Source organism: Vombatus ursinus, unplaced genomic scaffold (assembly GCF_900497805.2).
Source record: "Vombatus ursinus unplaced genomic scaffold, bare-nosed wombat genome assembly UNPS02014780.1, whole genome shotgun sequence".
Taxonomy (NCBI): domain Eukaryota; kingdom Metazoa; phylum Chordata; class Mammalia; order Diprotodontia; family Vombatidae; genus Vombatus; species Vombatus ursinus.
In genome coordinates, this window is record NW_020954558.1 from 498,124 (window position 1) to 515,739 (window position 17,616).

At 39.0% G+C, this 17,616-nt stretch overlaps 1 pseudogene; it reads left to right on the forward strand.

Annotated features, from left to right (window-relative positions):
* The first annotated feature begins 817 nt into the window (after window positions 1-817).
* LOC114046029 lies at window positions 818-9,858 on the forward strand (annotated as a pseudogene).
* The last annotated feature ends 7,758 nt before the right edge of the window (window positions 9,859-17,616 follow it).

Below are 17,616 nucleotides of genomic sequence, written 5' to 3' on the forward strand. Positions count from 1 at the left end.
TCCAGCCAACTCAGTAGGACAACAATGTAAGCTGAAAGCATCCATTACTCAGTTTGGCTGCTTTGCTATAAACCATTCTATGCTTTAGACTCAATTTAGCTTATCTCTCCTTAAGCAAAAGGGGCTGTCTCAATTCTGTACGCTTCTTTAAACAGTCAGTAAACAAGCATTTGTTAAGTGCTTACTATGTGCCAGTCACTGTGCTAAGTTCTGGGGATACACTGAAAGACAAAGACAAAGTCCCTGATCTCTGGAAAGTCAAATTCTAGTGAAGAATACAACATAAAAGCAACCATGTACTTATGTGATATATATATATATATATGGTATAAATGGAATGTACTCTCAAAGGGAAGGGGCTAACAGTAAGAGGTACCAGGAAAGGCTTCTTGCCAAAAGAGTGATCTAAGCTGAGTCTTGAAACCCTCTCAGTTTCAGTCTCCTTCTTCTCTTTTACTTAGGTTTTTCTGCCTTCTGTACTCTGGCTTCTATACATAGCATCTCACATCTGCCCCTACTTATACAGTTTCTGTACCTTTTGTGTTCTGTATTCTGCCTCCTAAAGTTGCTGCTGCCAGCTTCTCCTTCTGCGGCTTCTAAGTCTCTTCTGCCTCATAGTTCCTCTCGAGCAGTGACTCATCTTCTCTCTACCTTGAGAACAAAATACTCAGATTTACACTTCTCTCAGATAGTATTATTCAACCATCCAACACACAATTTTTCTAAAGTTCTCACACCACTTTTCAATTGAGAGTTCCCTGTGTATTAACTTCAAAATCATAAAAACAAACAAAGCCAGTTATATGTCAACTGACTGATGGAAGACAAAGCACTACAGCCACGTTTACCATCTGTCAATATTTTTGACCGAGAGGGGCTGCTTTCATTCAGGTCCCCTTCGGATCTCTCTCTTTCTTCAAGCACTTTATCTAAAGACTTGTATTTTACCTGAACCTATTTTTCTCTATATCCCTCTTGCAATGGTACTTTCTATGTCCTTTTCAGTAAATAAAATGTCTATATAAGAAAAGGACACTTTGTTACAGAGAACTGCTATGAAAATGAGAAATTGAAGCAGATGTGATCCCAGCGTCCAGCACTGCTTGGAATTGGGATTTGGGGGACTGTATTTTGGAAAAAATTCTAAGACATGCTATCTGAAGGATAGTAATCAGTTCATCAGTATCTTCATTCACTAATATTTATTAAGCACTTATAATATACAAGCAGAAAAACATGGCAGCCAAGGGTCTTAAACATTATGTATATATGCAAATATACAGGCTTTTAAAAATTGAGGATAGGGGCAGCTAGGTGGCACGGTGGATAGAGCACTGGCCCTGAAGTCAGGAGGACCTGAGTTCAAATCCAGCCTCAGACCAAACACTTGACACTTATTAGCTGGTGACCCTGGGCAAGTCACTTAACCCCAATTGCCTTTAAAAAAAATTGAGGATAATGATAGCTTAGCACTACCTCATAAACAGAGGGGCAAAGAAGTGGAGGGTAAAAATAAACTTTTTGAAAGCATGATATGAAAGCCAGCTAAGTATGATCAACTCAAGAATGTTTATTGACTGAACTAGGATGATACATTGATTTAAAATGAAACAGATCTATCAGCATTTCTACAGTCATTTATTCTCATTATAGATCTCAATAATACTATTATGATTACATTCTATCACAGTAATTGTGTGGGGTTTTTTCCTATGTGGATTGTTAGACTGAACTCTTAGGAGTAGCTATAAATACTGTTTAGAAGGCTATATAATATTCAAGGTAATTGTTCACTGAACATTCTCTATGTTTTTTTTCTTTCATGCCTATGCTCATGCCATATTTTTCTTCAGCTAAAATGTTATCTCTCCTCACCACAGAGCACCTTTATGGTATCTCTCTTATGGATCTCACTACATCTTACTTTGTATCATAAATGTTTGCGTGCTTTACTTAATCTCCCTAACAGGATGGAAGTTATCTGAGGGAAGGGGCAATGTTTTTTATGAGTGTTGTATCACTCAAAGCAGCTAACACAGTTCTGCCCATTTGTTTTTGTTGTTCAGTCACTTCATTTGCGTCCAACTCTTTGCGACCTCATTTGGGGTTTTCTTGGCAAAGATATTGGTGTGGTTTGCCATTTCCTTCTCCAGATCATTTTATAGATGAGGAAACTCAGGCAAATAGGGTTAAGTGACTTACCCAACTAGACACAGCTAGTAAGTGTCTAAGACCAGATTTAATATGAAGATGAGTCTTCCTAACTGCCGGTCTGACATTCTATCCACTGTGCCACTAGCTGTCCTTCTCTGCTTCTAGTGGGTCTCATTGTTTCATTAAACTTATAAGTATGTCTCCAAGTTCCATTGGCTCATTTCTGACATTATCCACTCCTTTTTATGCTGATTGAACAAATTAAATTCAGCCAATGATGCCAATGAAACCCATTGTCCAAAATGAGATAATTGTTTATAAGTTCCTTAGAATATGTGGATTTCTGAAGTGGTTAGTTATGCTTGTCAGTTTCTAACTTTTTCTGTTGTCCCTCCCTTTACTCTTGGGTCACTCTCACTTCAATTTTCCACTGTCAGTTGCATAGCATGGTTGCAACGTTATTTTGAAGTTTTTGCAACATCTGTGTTAAACATTCCTTCCTTAGTTGCTAGTGGGGTACATCAATGAAAAACAAACTCTATTTTTCTCTGATCTTAATTTTAAATCCCAAACTCTCTAAATGTCCTTATGCACGAAACTCACAGTAGTTAAGAAAAGGAGATCCAAGGATCTACATTCTCTAAGTAGGGAAATTCAATCCAACAAAACAGCAAGCACATGCAGTAAGACAATCTAATCAAGTTTCATGTTAGACAACTGGCTCCAAAGCATTCCATGCTGCACTAGTTCCATATACCTTTGTTGTTTTTTTTTTTTTCCTTAAAACTGTCTCAATTGGAGAAGTAAAAGAGAGTAGTGTTAGAGTAGGAGTTAGGGTCAGCAGAGACATGTGGCTGTGCTGTGCGATGGAAAGAATACTTGTTCTCGAAAACTGAGTAACACCAGACTTCAGAACCTGACTCTGCTCCTACTACTCTTGTAACCTTAGACAAGTTAACCTCTCTGGGTCTCAGTTCCTCATATTTAGAAGGAGAATGGGGAGGAATAATACCTACAATGTCATCCCACACTGTTCCAAGAACTACCTCAGGATTAATTTGAAGATCAAGTTAGATGCTGTGATGGATCTGTGATCTAATCAGTGTGAGTACTCCCTGCAATGGTGCCAATTAAAATACATTCCACCCTTCTCATCCTGTGCAACTCTTTTTTTTTTTTTGGTGATGCAATTGGAGTTAAGTGACTTGCCCAGGGTCACACAGCTAGGAAGTGTCAAATGTCTGAGGCCAGATTTGAACTCAGGTCCTACTGACTCCAGGGCTGGTGCTCTATCCACTTGGTCACCTAGCTGCCTCACAACTCTTTTTTATGTCACACCATCAAACTCCTTAACCTGTTGAGTGAATATACGAGTCATTTTTCTACATTAGAAATACTAACTGGCATCTGTCAAATGATAGATACCAATCTAGATAGGGGATATTAACTTGGTGTTTTTGTAGTTCAGAACAACTTCTATAATAATTGTTCCTTTTCTCTCTTGAAAAATGAAACTGACATTAAAGCTGGCCTGAAATTTATCACATATTCTGCTTCCTATCTAGAGAGATCTGTAGAAAATATGTAAGGGGTTGAAATTCTCAGTGAGTAAGATATAATTTAAAATCCAGAACTTAGAAATCCAACTTCCTGTTTTTCCACTTCTCCCACTTTCACCCACAACAAGCCCTGATAATGACATGGGCTTATCCCTCTTCTTCCATTCCAGCCTGTCCTCCTGGATATTACTGGTTTTCACATCCATTCTTGATCTCATAGCTTGCCTTTACTCACCACAACTTTAGAACTCTTTAGTTTGTAATACGCAGTACAAAGACATGAGATTTTCTCAGAATGTGAGAGTTGCAAAGGACTTGAATGGTCATCTAGTCTGACCCATCTCCAGAATGATCCCCATTACAAAAGCTACAACTGATCATGAAGCATTTACTTAAAGATTTCAAAAAAGGGGAAACCTACTACCTTCCAAGGGACCCCATTTCTCTTCTGAGTACCACTAAATATTAAGAAGTTTTTTCTTATGTCAGGTTTAAATGGACTTTTATAACTCTACCAAGTTATACTCTCTAGGGTAACACAAGTGTCATCCCTTTTCTGTATGACAGCCCTTGAAGTACTTGAAGATAGCTATCACGATCGCGTAAAGTTGTATCATCCCCAGGCGAAATGTTGCCATTTTCTTTGGCAAATTCTCATGTGACCTGGGCTCCAAGTCCTTCCCCATTCTGGTTGCTATTTTCTGGACATAGTTCAGCTTCTCAGTGTCTTAATGACATTGTAATAACCATTGTAATAACTCAACACGGTATTTCACGTGTGACCTGATCAGGGCTCTAACACTTCCATTTCCTAAAAAATGATTCTTTCATAAACCCCAAAGTCAATTTAGTTCTTTTGGCTTTCATATCACACTGCAGGTACATTTTGAGCTTCTAGTGCCCTAAAATACTCAGATCTTTTTTCAGATTAAACTGTTGCCTAACCATATTTTCTGGTCTTATATCAAATGATTAAATGACATAACATGTAAATCACTTTGTAGACTACAAAGCACTATGTAAAGTGTTAACTATCATCATTATTATTAATTATTCTTTTTTATTTTACTGGTAAAGTCAGTTTTTAACCCATGTTTGAATTTATATTAATTTCTACTAAATATTGGTAGTATATTCAGCACAATATTCTAGCCTGACAAGATATATATCAGTTTATCAGTAGTATATTCAGCACAATATTCTAGCCTGACGAGATCTTATGGATCCTGACATGGTACACTTTTTCCATCTAAGTTTTGTGTCATCTTCACATTTAATAAGGATGATACACATATCTCTGTCAAAGTCATTAATCTAAATGTTAAATAGTAGAAAGTCAAGAGCAATTTTCTAGCTCAAATCCCTGGAGACCTCCTTCCAAACTGACATGAAATTATTAATAATTACACTTTGAATCTGGCCACTCACTCATTTCCTCATTTAATTTTACTATTGTTTAGATCTTTCTCTCTCTCTCTCTCTCTCTCTCTCTCTCTCTCTCTCTCTCTCTCTCTCCCCTTCCCTCCCTCTCTCCTTCTGTCCTTCCTTCTCTCTCTCTTTCTTTTTATCTCTCTCTCTCTATCTTGCACCTGGCCTATGAAGTCCTCTTTTCCCATTATAACTCTAAATACACAGATGTGCATGCGCGCGCACGCGCACACACACACACACACACACACACATGCATACCTTTTCATTGACCTAAGCTCATTTTAAGCTTTAGTACTCTCAGCATTTAATTACAAGACATGTTTTTGTGTTCATCCTCTGTTACCTGCCTTTTACATCTTCACAAAATCACACAGAATTTGAAAGGTCTACAGTGGTCACCCAGTCCAACTAAGACATGAAAGGAAAGTCCAGGATCAACTATCCAATAAGGGGTCATCCAGGCTCTGCTTTAAGACCTCCAAGGAAGAGGAATGTGTAGTCTCTTTAGGCCTGTGCATTCCACTTTTGAATGGGAAGGTTTTCCTGATAGGGGAACTATATTTTCTTCTTTGCAACTTTCACCCCTTCTAATTCAGTGCTCTGGAACCAAACAGAACACCTCTGGTACCTCTTCCACATGACAACCCTCCAAATACTTAATGGCAGCTATCATGTTCTCCTTGAGTCTTCTCTTCTCCAGGCTAAACATGTCTAATTTCTTTAACTGATCCTTATAGGCTATAGACTCAAAGTCCATTCATCATCCTGGCTATATTCCACTGGACACTCTCCAGTTTCTTAAACTATGATGACCAGAACTGAACCTCATTATCCATCTGAAGTTGGACAGTCAATGACCATCTGTTAAATATTTACCATTTCCCAGGCACTGTTCTAAGTGCTGGGGATGCAAAAACAAAAACAAAAATACAAGGTGATCCCTGACCTCAAGGGGTTTCCAATCCAACAGGGGAATACAACACACAAAAGGAAGCTGAAAACTAGGGGGGGTTGGAAGATGTTGCTTGAAGGAGAAGTCCTAGGAAGTACAGCTAGAAGGGAACGGAAGAGATGGCTGGCATGGGCTCCCTTCTTAAATAGAAATTTGGGCAGAGGCTCATCACTCACCCTCTCCAATCAGAGAGGTAAAGGGTATTGGTGAGGGATGTAGAAGTCTGATAAGTGTAGAGTACAATGGGACCAACACTTCCCTGATCCTGGAATCAGCGCCCCTCTTAATGTATCCCAAGATTGTACCAGTTTTTCTTAGCTGTCATACCACACTGTTGACTCATCTTGAGTTTACAGTCTATTAAAGCCCCCAGATCTTTCTTAAAGTCATTTCTTCCTATCTATGCCTTCCCTGTATGGCACTTAGGAAGGAAGTTGATTTTCTGTGCCTAAGAGCAAGATTTTACATTTATTTCTATTGAATTTCATGTTACTTGATTCAGCCCAATACTCCATACAAACACAATCTTTCAGGGCTTGATTCTTTAATTCAGGGTGTTAGCTCTCCTTCCCAGCTTTAGGTCACCTGACTAATGAGCATACTACCATCTATAGTTTTATCACTAAGTCACTGATAAGCATATGAAATAGTGCAAGACCAAACAGAGCTCCCTGGGCTCTCTGCTGGAGACTTCCTATGCCATTTTTCCTTTCTAGATGTTTGCCAAACAATTCTTTAATAAGACATTTTAGAATTTCCTCAGGAATTGAAGTCAAGCTTCTTCTTCCTGTTTTTTTTCCTTTTCTGAAAATTCACACATTTGAACTTCTCTGAACTTCTAGGGCCTTGCCTATTTTCACGGTCTTTCAAATATTTGTTTATTATTTTTTAATTTTCAAGTAACAGGTATTTTTAACCTGTCCCTGCCTGTAGCCCTTCCCCCTTTGAGAAAAAAAATCCCTTAAATCATAGCTATACAGTTCTGGCAAAACAAATGCCCACACTAGCCATGTCCAAAAATGTATGTCTCTTTCTGTATTTCAAGTTCATCACCTCTTTGTCAGAAGATGCGTGGTCTATTTTATCATTATTTTAGACTCATTTATCATTGTGTTGATCAGAGTTCTGAAGTCTTTCATGGATGTTTTTCTGTATAGTGTTGTTATTGTATACATTAATCTTGTTTTGCTTACTTCCCTGCTTATAATTTCATAGAGGTCTTCTCAGTTTCCTCTGAAACTGTCATTTAATCATATCTTATGGCACAATGTTCCTTTACATTCATATACTGCAACTTGTTTCATCATTCCCCAATAGATAACCCTTTAATTTCCATTTTTTGGCTATAACAGAAAGCATTGCTATGAATATTATTGTACATATAATTATTTTTGCTCTTTCATTTCTTTGAATTATAGGACTAATAATGGTATAGCTGGGTTGATGGGTATATACATTTTGGTAATGCTCTTGGCATGCCAGGAAATTAAATTACTTTCTAGAATGTTGAGACCAATTCACAGCTCCATCAAGAATATATCAGAGTGTCTGTTTTGCCATAGCCTCTCCAACATTTGTCATTCTTCTCTTTTGTCCTTTTTGGCAGCCTTAAGAGTGTGAAATGGAACTTCAAGTTGCTTTAATTTGCATTTCTCTAATTATTATTAATTTATGGCATTTTTCTTATGATTGTTGATAGCTTGCATTTCTTCCTTTAAAAATTACTTGTTTCAATTTCAAACCACGGAACAAACTGAAGGCCCCTCCCCTACTCCTTCCCTGGCCTGGGACTTCCCCCTCCTGGCAACCATTCTCCTCCCTGTCTCCCCACACTTCCCCACCCCTGACTGGTACCTGACTGAACAGGTCAATCCAGCAGACCTGCCTCCCAGTAGCTTAGGGCCTGCTCTCAAACCCTGGCTCAACCCCCACAAGCTGAGGCTGAGGGGAATCCTAGCCCCAGGAGGTCTGCCCTGAGGTGGTGGTGGAGGCAGCAGCTGAGGTACTGAGGTTCTAGTGAAGCAGCAGACTGCCTTCCAGATGATACCTGACCAATATTGAGGGGTTAGGAAAGATGATTTCTGATGGCCTGGGTTCCTACAGCATTAAGCAAGAAATAGAGGAGAAGGAGAATTGATGTCTAGAGCAAAGTCAAGTCAAGGTGGAAGAACCCCTGGCTGCATCAACCTCCCGGCAGGATTCTCTATCAGAAAGACCATCTTATTCCTAATGGCTATGATCCAGTTTGCCATCAACAGCACTGAACATGACCTTGAAAGACATCTATACTGAGGATCACTTTCTCTACTTTAAGTATGCTGCCAAACTGGGCTGAAGAATCCCATTGCTCAGGCTTTCTCTACGTGACATGTTTGTTTGGGAGACATCTGCCAGTGGCAAGGTCTCCTTTTGGACCATCCACCCTGAAGCCAATTACTACTTGACATCAGACTAGGTGTTTAAGCCATTGGATCCAGGGTTTCCACCATTGTCTGAGCACTTGGAATCACAGCAACAGAAACAGCTCATCCCTCATCTCTGCAGAAACCTGGGCATCAAAGCTAAGATCCCCTTGAGTGCACGATGGAAGATGAAGTCACTACTCCCAAAGGTAAATTCGTATCTAGTACCAGTCCAGTTACCAGTGAACCAGTCCCTGGTGCTGTAGCTTTCAGTGAGTTCAAAGCTTGTCCATCATAGTGAGCATGTGTGCCTTGCCCTCAAGGTGTTGCTAGCTGATGGGGGACTATCTCCCTTTTTCACTTCTGGACCATTGAAAGAGGAAGGCAAACCACCTGGGGAAGGGCTAGCTCTTTTGTTTCAGAACCAAGTCTGTCTGTCAAAGAAGATCATCAGTCCATGGAACAACTACCCCATTTCACAAGACCCATTAAAATAAAGAGCCCACCACTGCAAGAGTGGTCCTCATCCTTTCTGGTGGTCAAGGAGGAAGTACGACATCCTTGGCAGGACGTTTCCATTCTCCATGCCTCCAGACCCAAGTAGACCTTAACAGGGCTAAAATCCTTACCACAGGCCATCTCTGACATGCTTGTGGTTAAGTGGAGGGAAAGGAGGGAGATGAGCCAACCCAGAAGGAAACAGCAGCTTATCTCACCTTACTAGGAAGAGCCAGAACTATTGTTCCCAGAGATCCCTGGGCCCTCCAGACAAAACACAGATTTCACTTTCCTCCCAGAGGCATCAGAGCCCACCTCCCAACTCAGCCACTCTCAGGATGAAGGAAGTCTCTTTAAAACACCAGTCAATGAGAGCTTATGCAAGCTACCCATTTCCTCCACTCCCAGCAAAGCTGTCCACCCACTGACCCCAGATCCATGGAGGCTTACACTCTCACATAAAGAAAAAGGGCTCAATTTCAGCCCAGTGTGTACTCCCCAGGAATTTTTCATCATGCTGCCAGATTTCACGGGGCTGCTGGATCTCAGCACTACCCCACTGAAGAAGGTTCCTCTCTTCGAATCACCCTAGGAGCTTCTTAATCCAGAGTCACTTGTCCTGGGCTCTGACCCTTTCAACAGCTCTCCCACCTCAGATCCTGAAGCCCCCAAGCCTGGCTCCCTTCAGATACATGTCTCCAGCCTTTCTGCCAACTGTTTGCTGACTGAAGGCCTAGTTCTGGACACAATGAACTACCGCCTCAGCAAGATCCTATTAGACATCAGTTTTCCTGATTTAGAGGAGGATCCCCTGGGCCCTGACAATATTAATTGGTCTCTGTTTATCCCTGAGTTATGGTAGAGCCCAGCGTTCCTCACTAGTCTACCAGTTCAGGTTCAACAAGTAGCTGGTTGGTCCAACGGTCAGACGACTTCACCCACGCTATATGAAGACAGGAGGTGAACCTGTCTGCTTCCTCTAGCTCTGTTTGTCCCAATTAGATCAAAGTAGCCAGTCATGTTCTGGCTGACTTCTGATCCAGCTGACTACAAACTGGTCTCCTGACGGCTGGTTATTGCCTATCCTGGAGCTTCCCCAGAGAAATTCTGGCCTCTTTGCCTCCATCACCAGCCTGACCTCCTCAACAGATGCTAATGTGTGGGAAGAACAGCACAAAGGCTAAAAACCAGGGGAAGAGCTCCCAGCCTTATTTGCACCTAGAAGCTTCTTTCCTCATTGTTCCTACTCTTCTATCAGTGGTGCTTTGGGACCAGGTGGTCATTGTAAATAGTGTATATTCTCCAAATTATCCTCTAATTATTAACATAATTTTATTTCCTAAGATCAGTCTCATGGGGGTTACCAATAGGTGGGTAGGGTGATGTAAGTTTTTTTGCTTACTTCCATGGCTAGCTTTTGGTCTTCTCTGGGAGATAAGAGCTTCAGGTTCATGGATCAAGGGTTTTTCTGGGTCAGGAATGCACTTCTCAAGGTTTCTTAACCCACCATGCATTCAGAATAGATCTGTTTTCCCTACACTAGATTCCTACAATAAATTTTCTGTTGAAGATTGGGGGGGGGGTCTTAGTGGAACAAAGGAAAGCCCAACACTGCTTCAGATTCTCATTATAGTGGGGTCAGTTCCCCAAAGCTGAATGAGGGGAGGTATCAAACTATTATAGTACTTCTTCTAGGATTTCAGATTTTGCCAACTAGCCCTGGGAAGAAAGAATTTGGTCAGAGGATGGGTGGGATGGGGGGGTGATCATAAGGTCACCCTTACTTATACTTGATCCCTTCTATTTGTGCTTCAGCTTTTATAATCAACCCACCACATAAGCCAAAGTTTCATCACTAATATTAGGCCAGAGTCTTAGGCACACACAACTGTAACTACCTATTCAATAAAGGCCAGGGTGGGAAAAAAAATACCTGTTTCAAGAGACAAGAAAACAAAGTGAAGACTGAAAAAATGAAGAAAATGCAAAATATCTCCCTGGAAAAACAACTGACCAGGAAAATAGACTCAGGAAAGATAATTTAAGAGTTATTAAACTACTTGAAAGTTATGATTAAAAATAATTGGACATTATATTTCAATAAATCATCAAAGAAAACTGCTTTCATATCCTAGAAGCAGAGGGTAAAATAGAAATTAACAGAATCCATTGATCTCCTCTTGAAAGAGATCCCATAACGAAAACTCCCAGGAATATTATAGCCAAATTTCAGAGCTCCAAGATCAAGAAGAAAATACTGCAAGCCTTCAAATATCATGGAGTCACAGTCAGGATTACACAGGATTTAATAGCTTCTACAGTAAAGAACTTCAGGTCTTGGAATATGATATACTGGAAGGAAAAGGAGCTATGATTATAACCAAGAATAACCCACCCAGCAAAATTGATTAAAATTCTTTTAGGGAAAAAATGGACCTTCAGTAAAATAAAGGACAGGAAAGCATTCCCATTAAAAAGAGCTGAACAAAAAAAATTAACTTTCAAATATAAGACTCAAGCATGAAAAAGTAAACAATAACAACAACAAAAGAAAACATAAGGGATTTGATAAGATTAAACTATTTCCATTCCTATAGAGGAAGATTATACTTGTAACTCTTAAGAATTTTATCCCAATTAAGGCAATTAGAAGGAGTATATTTAAACAGAAGGTCTGGGTATAAGTTGACTATAACTGGATAATATAAAAAAAAATCAAGGGAAGAGAAAGAGGAGTGCATTGGTGAAGAGGAAAGTGAGAGGTAGAATGGGGTAAATTACCTCACATGAAGAGGCACAAAAAGAGTTATCACAGTCTAGGGAAAGATGGGGTCGGGGGAATGAAAGGCAATGCTTGAACCTTAATGTCACTGGAATAAGCTCTAAGAGGGAATAACATACTTGCTCAGTTGTATATAGAAATCTCCCTAAAGGGAAGTCAGAGGAGGAGATGTCAAGAGAAGTGGGAGGAGGACTGGTAGAAAGGTGAGCAGATTGGGGATGACCATGGTCAGAAGCAAAACTGGTGAGGATAGACAGGGTGATAGGAGAGAGAAGGGGATAGACAGGGTAAAAATAGGATGGAGAGAAATACAGAGTTAGTTATCCTAATTGTAAATGTGAATGGGATGAACTCATTCATAAAATGGAAGCAAATAGTAGAGTGGATTAAAAACAAGAAACCTACAATATGTTATTTACAAGAAACACATTTGAATCAGAGAAACACACACAGAGTAATGTAAGGTGCTGCAGCAGATCTGTTATGCTTCAGCTGCAGTAAAACAAGCAGGGCTAGCAATCATAATCTCAAAGAAAGCAAAAGCAAAAATATATCCAATTAAAAGAGATATGGAAGGAAACTACGTCTTGCTAAAAGGTACTCAGTCCATGGAAGAAATATCCCATTTCATAAGACCCATTAAAATAAAGAACCCACCACTGTGAGAGTTTTTGCACAAACCAAACCAATGCAACCAAAATTAGAAAAAAAAAAATAATGGGGGAAGGGGTTGTATATTGTGCCTCTGACAAAAAGCTCATTTCTCAAATATATAAAGAACTCAATTAATTTTATAAGAATACAAGTCATTCTCTAATTGATAAATTGTCAAAGAATATGAACAAGCAGTTTTCAGATGAAGAAATCAAAGCTATCTGTAGTCATTAAAAAATGCTCTAAATCACCATTGATTAGGGAAATGCACATTGATCAGAGAAAAGAATATTAAGGTATCACCACACACTTATCAGATTGGCTAATATGACAGAAAAGGAAAATCATAAATGTTGGAAGGGATGTGGGAAAATTAGGACACTAATGCATTCTTGGTGGGGTTCTGAACTAGTCAATCCTATTTGGAGGGCAATTTGGAATTACTCCCAAAGACCTATAAAACTGCATACCCTTTGATCAAGCAATGCCACTACTAGGACTGTATCCCAAAGAGATCCAAAAAAGGCAAAAGGATCTGCTTATACAAAAATTTAGCTCCTCTTTTTGTGGTGACAAAAAACTGGAAATTCAGGGGATACCAAACAATTGGGGAGTGACTGAACCACTTGTGATATATAATAGTAATAGAATACTATTGTGCTATAAGAAATGACGAACAGGATGCTTTTAGAAAAACCTGGACTTACATGAACTGATGCAGATTAAAGTGAGCAGAACAAGGAAAAAATTGTACACAACAACAGTAATATAATATGATGATCAACTGTGAATGACTTAGATATTCTCAGCAATACAATGATCCAAGAAAATTCAAAGGACTCATCATGAAAAATCCTATCCATCCTCAAAGAAAGACCTGATGGGGTCTGAATGCAGATCAAAGAATACTATTTTTCACTTTATTTTATGTTTGTTTGTTTTGGTTTGTGGTTTCTTTTACATTATAACCAATATGAAAATATGTCTTGCATGATTGTATATGTATAACCTATGTGAAATTGTTTACCATTTCAGGGAAGAGGGGGAGAAGAAAGGGAGGTAGAGAATTTGAAACTAAAAGTTTCTTTTGTTTTTCCTTTTTTTTTTTTACAAATGAATGTCAAAAATTGTTTTTGCATGTAATTGGGAAGATAATAAAATATCATTCAAAAATTGCCTTTCATCATTTATCTATTGAGAATGGCTCTTAGTCTTATAAATTTGAATTAGTTTTTCATACAAACTCGTAAGTGAGACATTTATCAGAAACTTGATCCAAAGATCCTGCCTCCATTGACTTGTTTCTTTTCTAATTTTAGCTGCATTGTCCTAGTGTAAACTCACTGCTGTTTGTCTTCAGGATCTCCTCTCTGTTATCTGTAGCAGTGAGCACATAAAAACCTTGGAGTTGAGCCATAATTCATTTGGTGATGAAGGAATGAAGCTGCTATGTGAGGCCTTGGAAAAGCAAAACTATAAACTACAAATATTGAGGTGAGTGCCCCAAGTTTCTTTCCAAAAATATTTCCTAGGCATCAGAGCGAAAAAAGAAGTAGGTAGAGCAAAATGTAGATTTTTATTTAATCTTTTCAATTAAAAAAATAATCTACCTTATCTCCCTCTCACTGTCATTCCCCTCCTCCTTCCAAATTGAAAAGAAAAAGAAAAGTCTTGTAACAAATATATATGATTTTGTGGCTCAGTCTCTACTTGGACTGAGTCTCTCTGTTAGGAGATGAGTAGTATGTTTCACCATAAGTTTTCGGAAACGTGGAGGGTCATTATGCTGATCAGTGTTCTAAAGGGTTCAAAGTTGTTTGTCTTTATATTTGTCTTTGCACACCTTGTCATGGTATAAATTGTCCTCCTGGTTTTGCTCACTTCACTCCAAACCAGTTCATACATGTCTTCCCAGCTTTCACTAAAACCCTTCCCTTCACCATTCCATCACATATATCATAACTTGTTTGGCCATTCCTTATTTGATGGGCACCCTCTTAGTTTCCAGCTCTTCACTGGAATCACAAAAAACACTATGAGCAGGGAAAACTGGGGAGGGACCCCAGAGTCAGCCAGTCTGATACAATGTTACCCGTCTGATTCTATGACATTCTTATTGCTGCAGGACATTCTAACTAGGGGTTCCTTCTCCTTCGTACTTCCCTGGCTTCTGCCAGGGTTGGTTTGCTCACAGAAGAGTCCACTTCCTTCTCACAAACCCAATGGACTTCTCTAGGCCTTTTTCAGTCCATCTACTTCACCTGAGATGTATTTGTTTGTTTTACTTGATCTCTCTTGTTTTCTTCTGTAAAGGAAGGGTCTGTGTGCCTTGTGTGAGGAGGCTAAGCAGACCTGGAAGACAGGCACTGGAAGAGGGGATAAAGGGAACTGTTGAAGAAAACTACCATATTAGCGCTTACATGTGAAAACAGAACCTTCTCCACTTACTAGTCCACAGGGCAGAGATAAGGATCTTCTATTGTTTTTCTGTAGCTCCCAAAGAATCACAGCATCTCAGAGAAAGACACCTTATCTAGTCCAGAGGGACTGACTTGAGGGTCAAAACACATCTGAGGGTGGCCCAATCAGATTCAGATGGGAATGTTTAACAAAAGAAATAAAAATTCGGTACAATACAGATAATGTTCATTTGTGGTTTTCTCAACCAATATGCAGCCCTTAGGGATGCACTTCTATATGAGTTTGACATCACTGATCAAGTCTAACCTCTACCTAATCAGGTCTCTCTATTACATACAAGCTCCTTTGATATATACATACATAAATAAGTATATTTATAGAGAGATAAAATTTCCTTTTATAATCATTTAACTCCCTCCCATTGCTCCACCAGAAGAACAATAAAAACAAAACCAAAAAAAAAAAAATGAAACCTTCCCATGTCTAGCCTTCAAATACTAAAATTCAGCTACCATATCCCTGCCTCCCCAGCCACTCCCTCAACTTCTTCATCTGGCACACACACACACACACACACACAGGCACGCATGCACGCACGCATGTGCGCGCACACACACACACACACACACACACACAGAGCACTGTCAAGGAGGCGGCTAGATGGCTCCATGGATAGAACACTAGGCTTGGAGTCAGGAAGTCACCTGAGTTCAAATCTGGCCTCACATACTTATTAGCTGTGTGACCCTGAGCAAGTCACTTACGCTCTCACTGCCTCAGTTTCCTTAACTATAAAGGTAGAAGAACAATCGCATCTAATTCACAGGGTTGTTTTGAAGATTAAATGAGATACTTATAATGTGCCTAAGGCTACCTGCTCCATAGGAGGTGCTTGATAAATGATTGTTTCTTTCTCTCCTTGTTTCTTACCCATCTCTGTAACCTGGTTACCCTCCTATGAACATCCTTCAATTTCTTAATGTCTTTGCTAAAATGAGGTGCCCCTGCCTTGACCAGGGCAGAGTATAAAAAAACTAGCACATCCCTCCTTTAGTATCCGATGCTTCTCTTAATGAAGCCTAAATTCACTAATTAGCTATTTTGTCTGATTTGTCACACTGTGGACTCATAATGACTAGCAAACACAGATGTGTTTCATATGAATTGTTGTGTAGCCATGTTTCCCTCCTTTTGGTACTTGTGCACTTGATTTTTTTGAACCCAGGTGTAGGACTAACCGTCTGTCCAGTCTGTGTCTGTGCAGAGAGATTCTGTCCTCTGATAAAGTAAAGACAGACAAGGTCTTAACCTCACTGTCAATGGCTCAATGCCTAATGCCCAATGGCCAGTCATCAGGATGGCACTGGAGAGGCAAATCTCAAACCTATTTCAGATATAAGACATGAGTTTTGTTTTTTTTAAACCATCCTACAGTAGTTTATGCACACACACATACACAGAGCCACACAAATACATGATGACAAACATCAATAAAGGTGATGAAGAGTGGGAGGCAGAAGTGACTAGAAAAAGTACCTGACTGAGGACACAGGCATCAGGGTTACAAAAGAAACTTGGCTAAAGATTGACAAAACATCTTTGTGTTCTCATATGTTCCTTCTATATGGCTTAAGTGAAGGATCAAAGAGGACATTGACCAACCAGATCTCAGGAAAATTTTTTCTCATCATTAGGGAAAAATATGAAAAGGTTACAGCAACATTCTTTGACTGGGATACTGAAGACCCAGTGTAGCCCTAACTCTGCCCACTTGCAGGGCGATTTTGAACACTTCACTTTTTTTTCATTTTTTTTCATTTTATTTTTAATTTGTGGAATAAAACAAGCATTTCTATAACATAGTACAATAAAAAGATGATTGGACATGAAACTGTAAATCTGCTATGTATAACTTGCTATTCTTTTCAAAGATACAACAAAAGTATTCTGTAATTTTTTTCTTTCTTCCTACCACCCCCACCCTAGAGATGACTACCATTAGATATATTTGTGTCTAATGGTATATGTGTATGTATATATGTGTGTGTGTGTGTACACATACACATATATATGTAAAATTATTCTATACCTACTTCTTTGGGTACAGATAGCCTCTCTCTTCATATGTCCTTTATAGTTACTTTGTGTATTTATAACAGTACAAATAATAGATGTCAATTTTGCTTAGGTTTATTGTTTAATTTTGAATTATTAGCTGGTAGCTAGGTGGTACAGTGGATAGAGCACTAGCCCTGGAGTCAGGATGACCTGAGTTCAAATCTGGCCTCAGTCACTTGACACTTATTAGCTGCCCTCTGTTGCCTCACAGAAACAACAAACTAAAACAAAATGAAACAAAACAAAATGAAAAAAAAAAAAGAATTAACATCTGTGTGGAGTATATCCTGATATGTAAATGTGTTTTACTATAGACAACTCATCTGATATGCACTGTTTTCTGTATACAATTTGAAATTATTTACTTGGTGTATTTATATATCCCAGGACCTTTTGCTACAATTAAATAAATTCATTTCTGTAATAGAGTTGATCAACTTACAGAGATTGTTGTTACCTATGTTTTCATGTAACTATTAGATCCTTATCCATTTCTATGCTGTTTAAGGAAGAAATTGGAATTAATTTGAGTTTTATATAAAGTGAAAAATTGTATAATGATTTTTTTTTGTGAAAGCAACAATATCTGGCAACTTACATATAATTTAAAAGACTTGAAGAGATTGCAAAGGTCTTCAGAGTTCT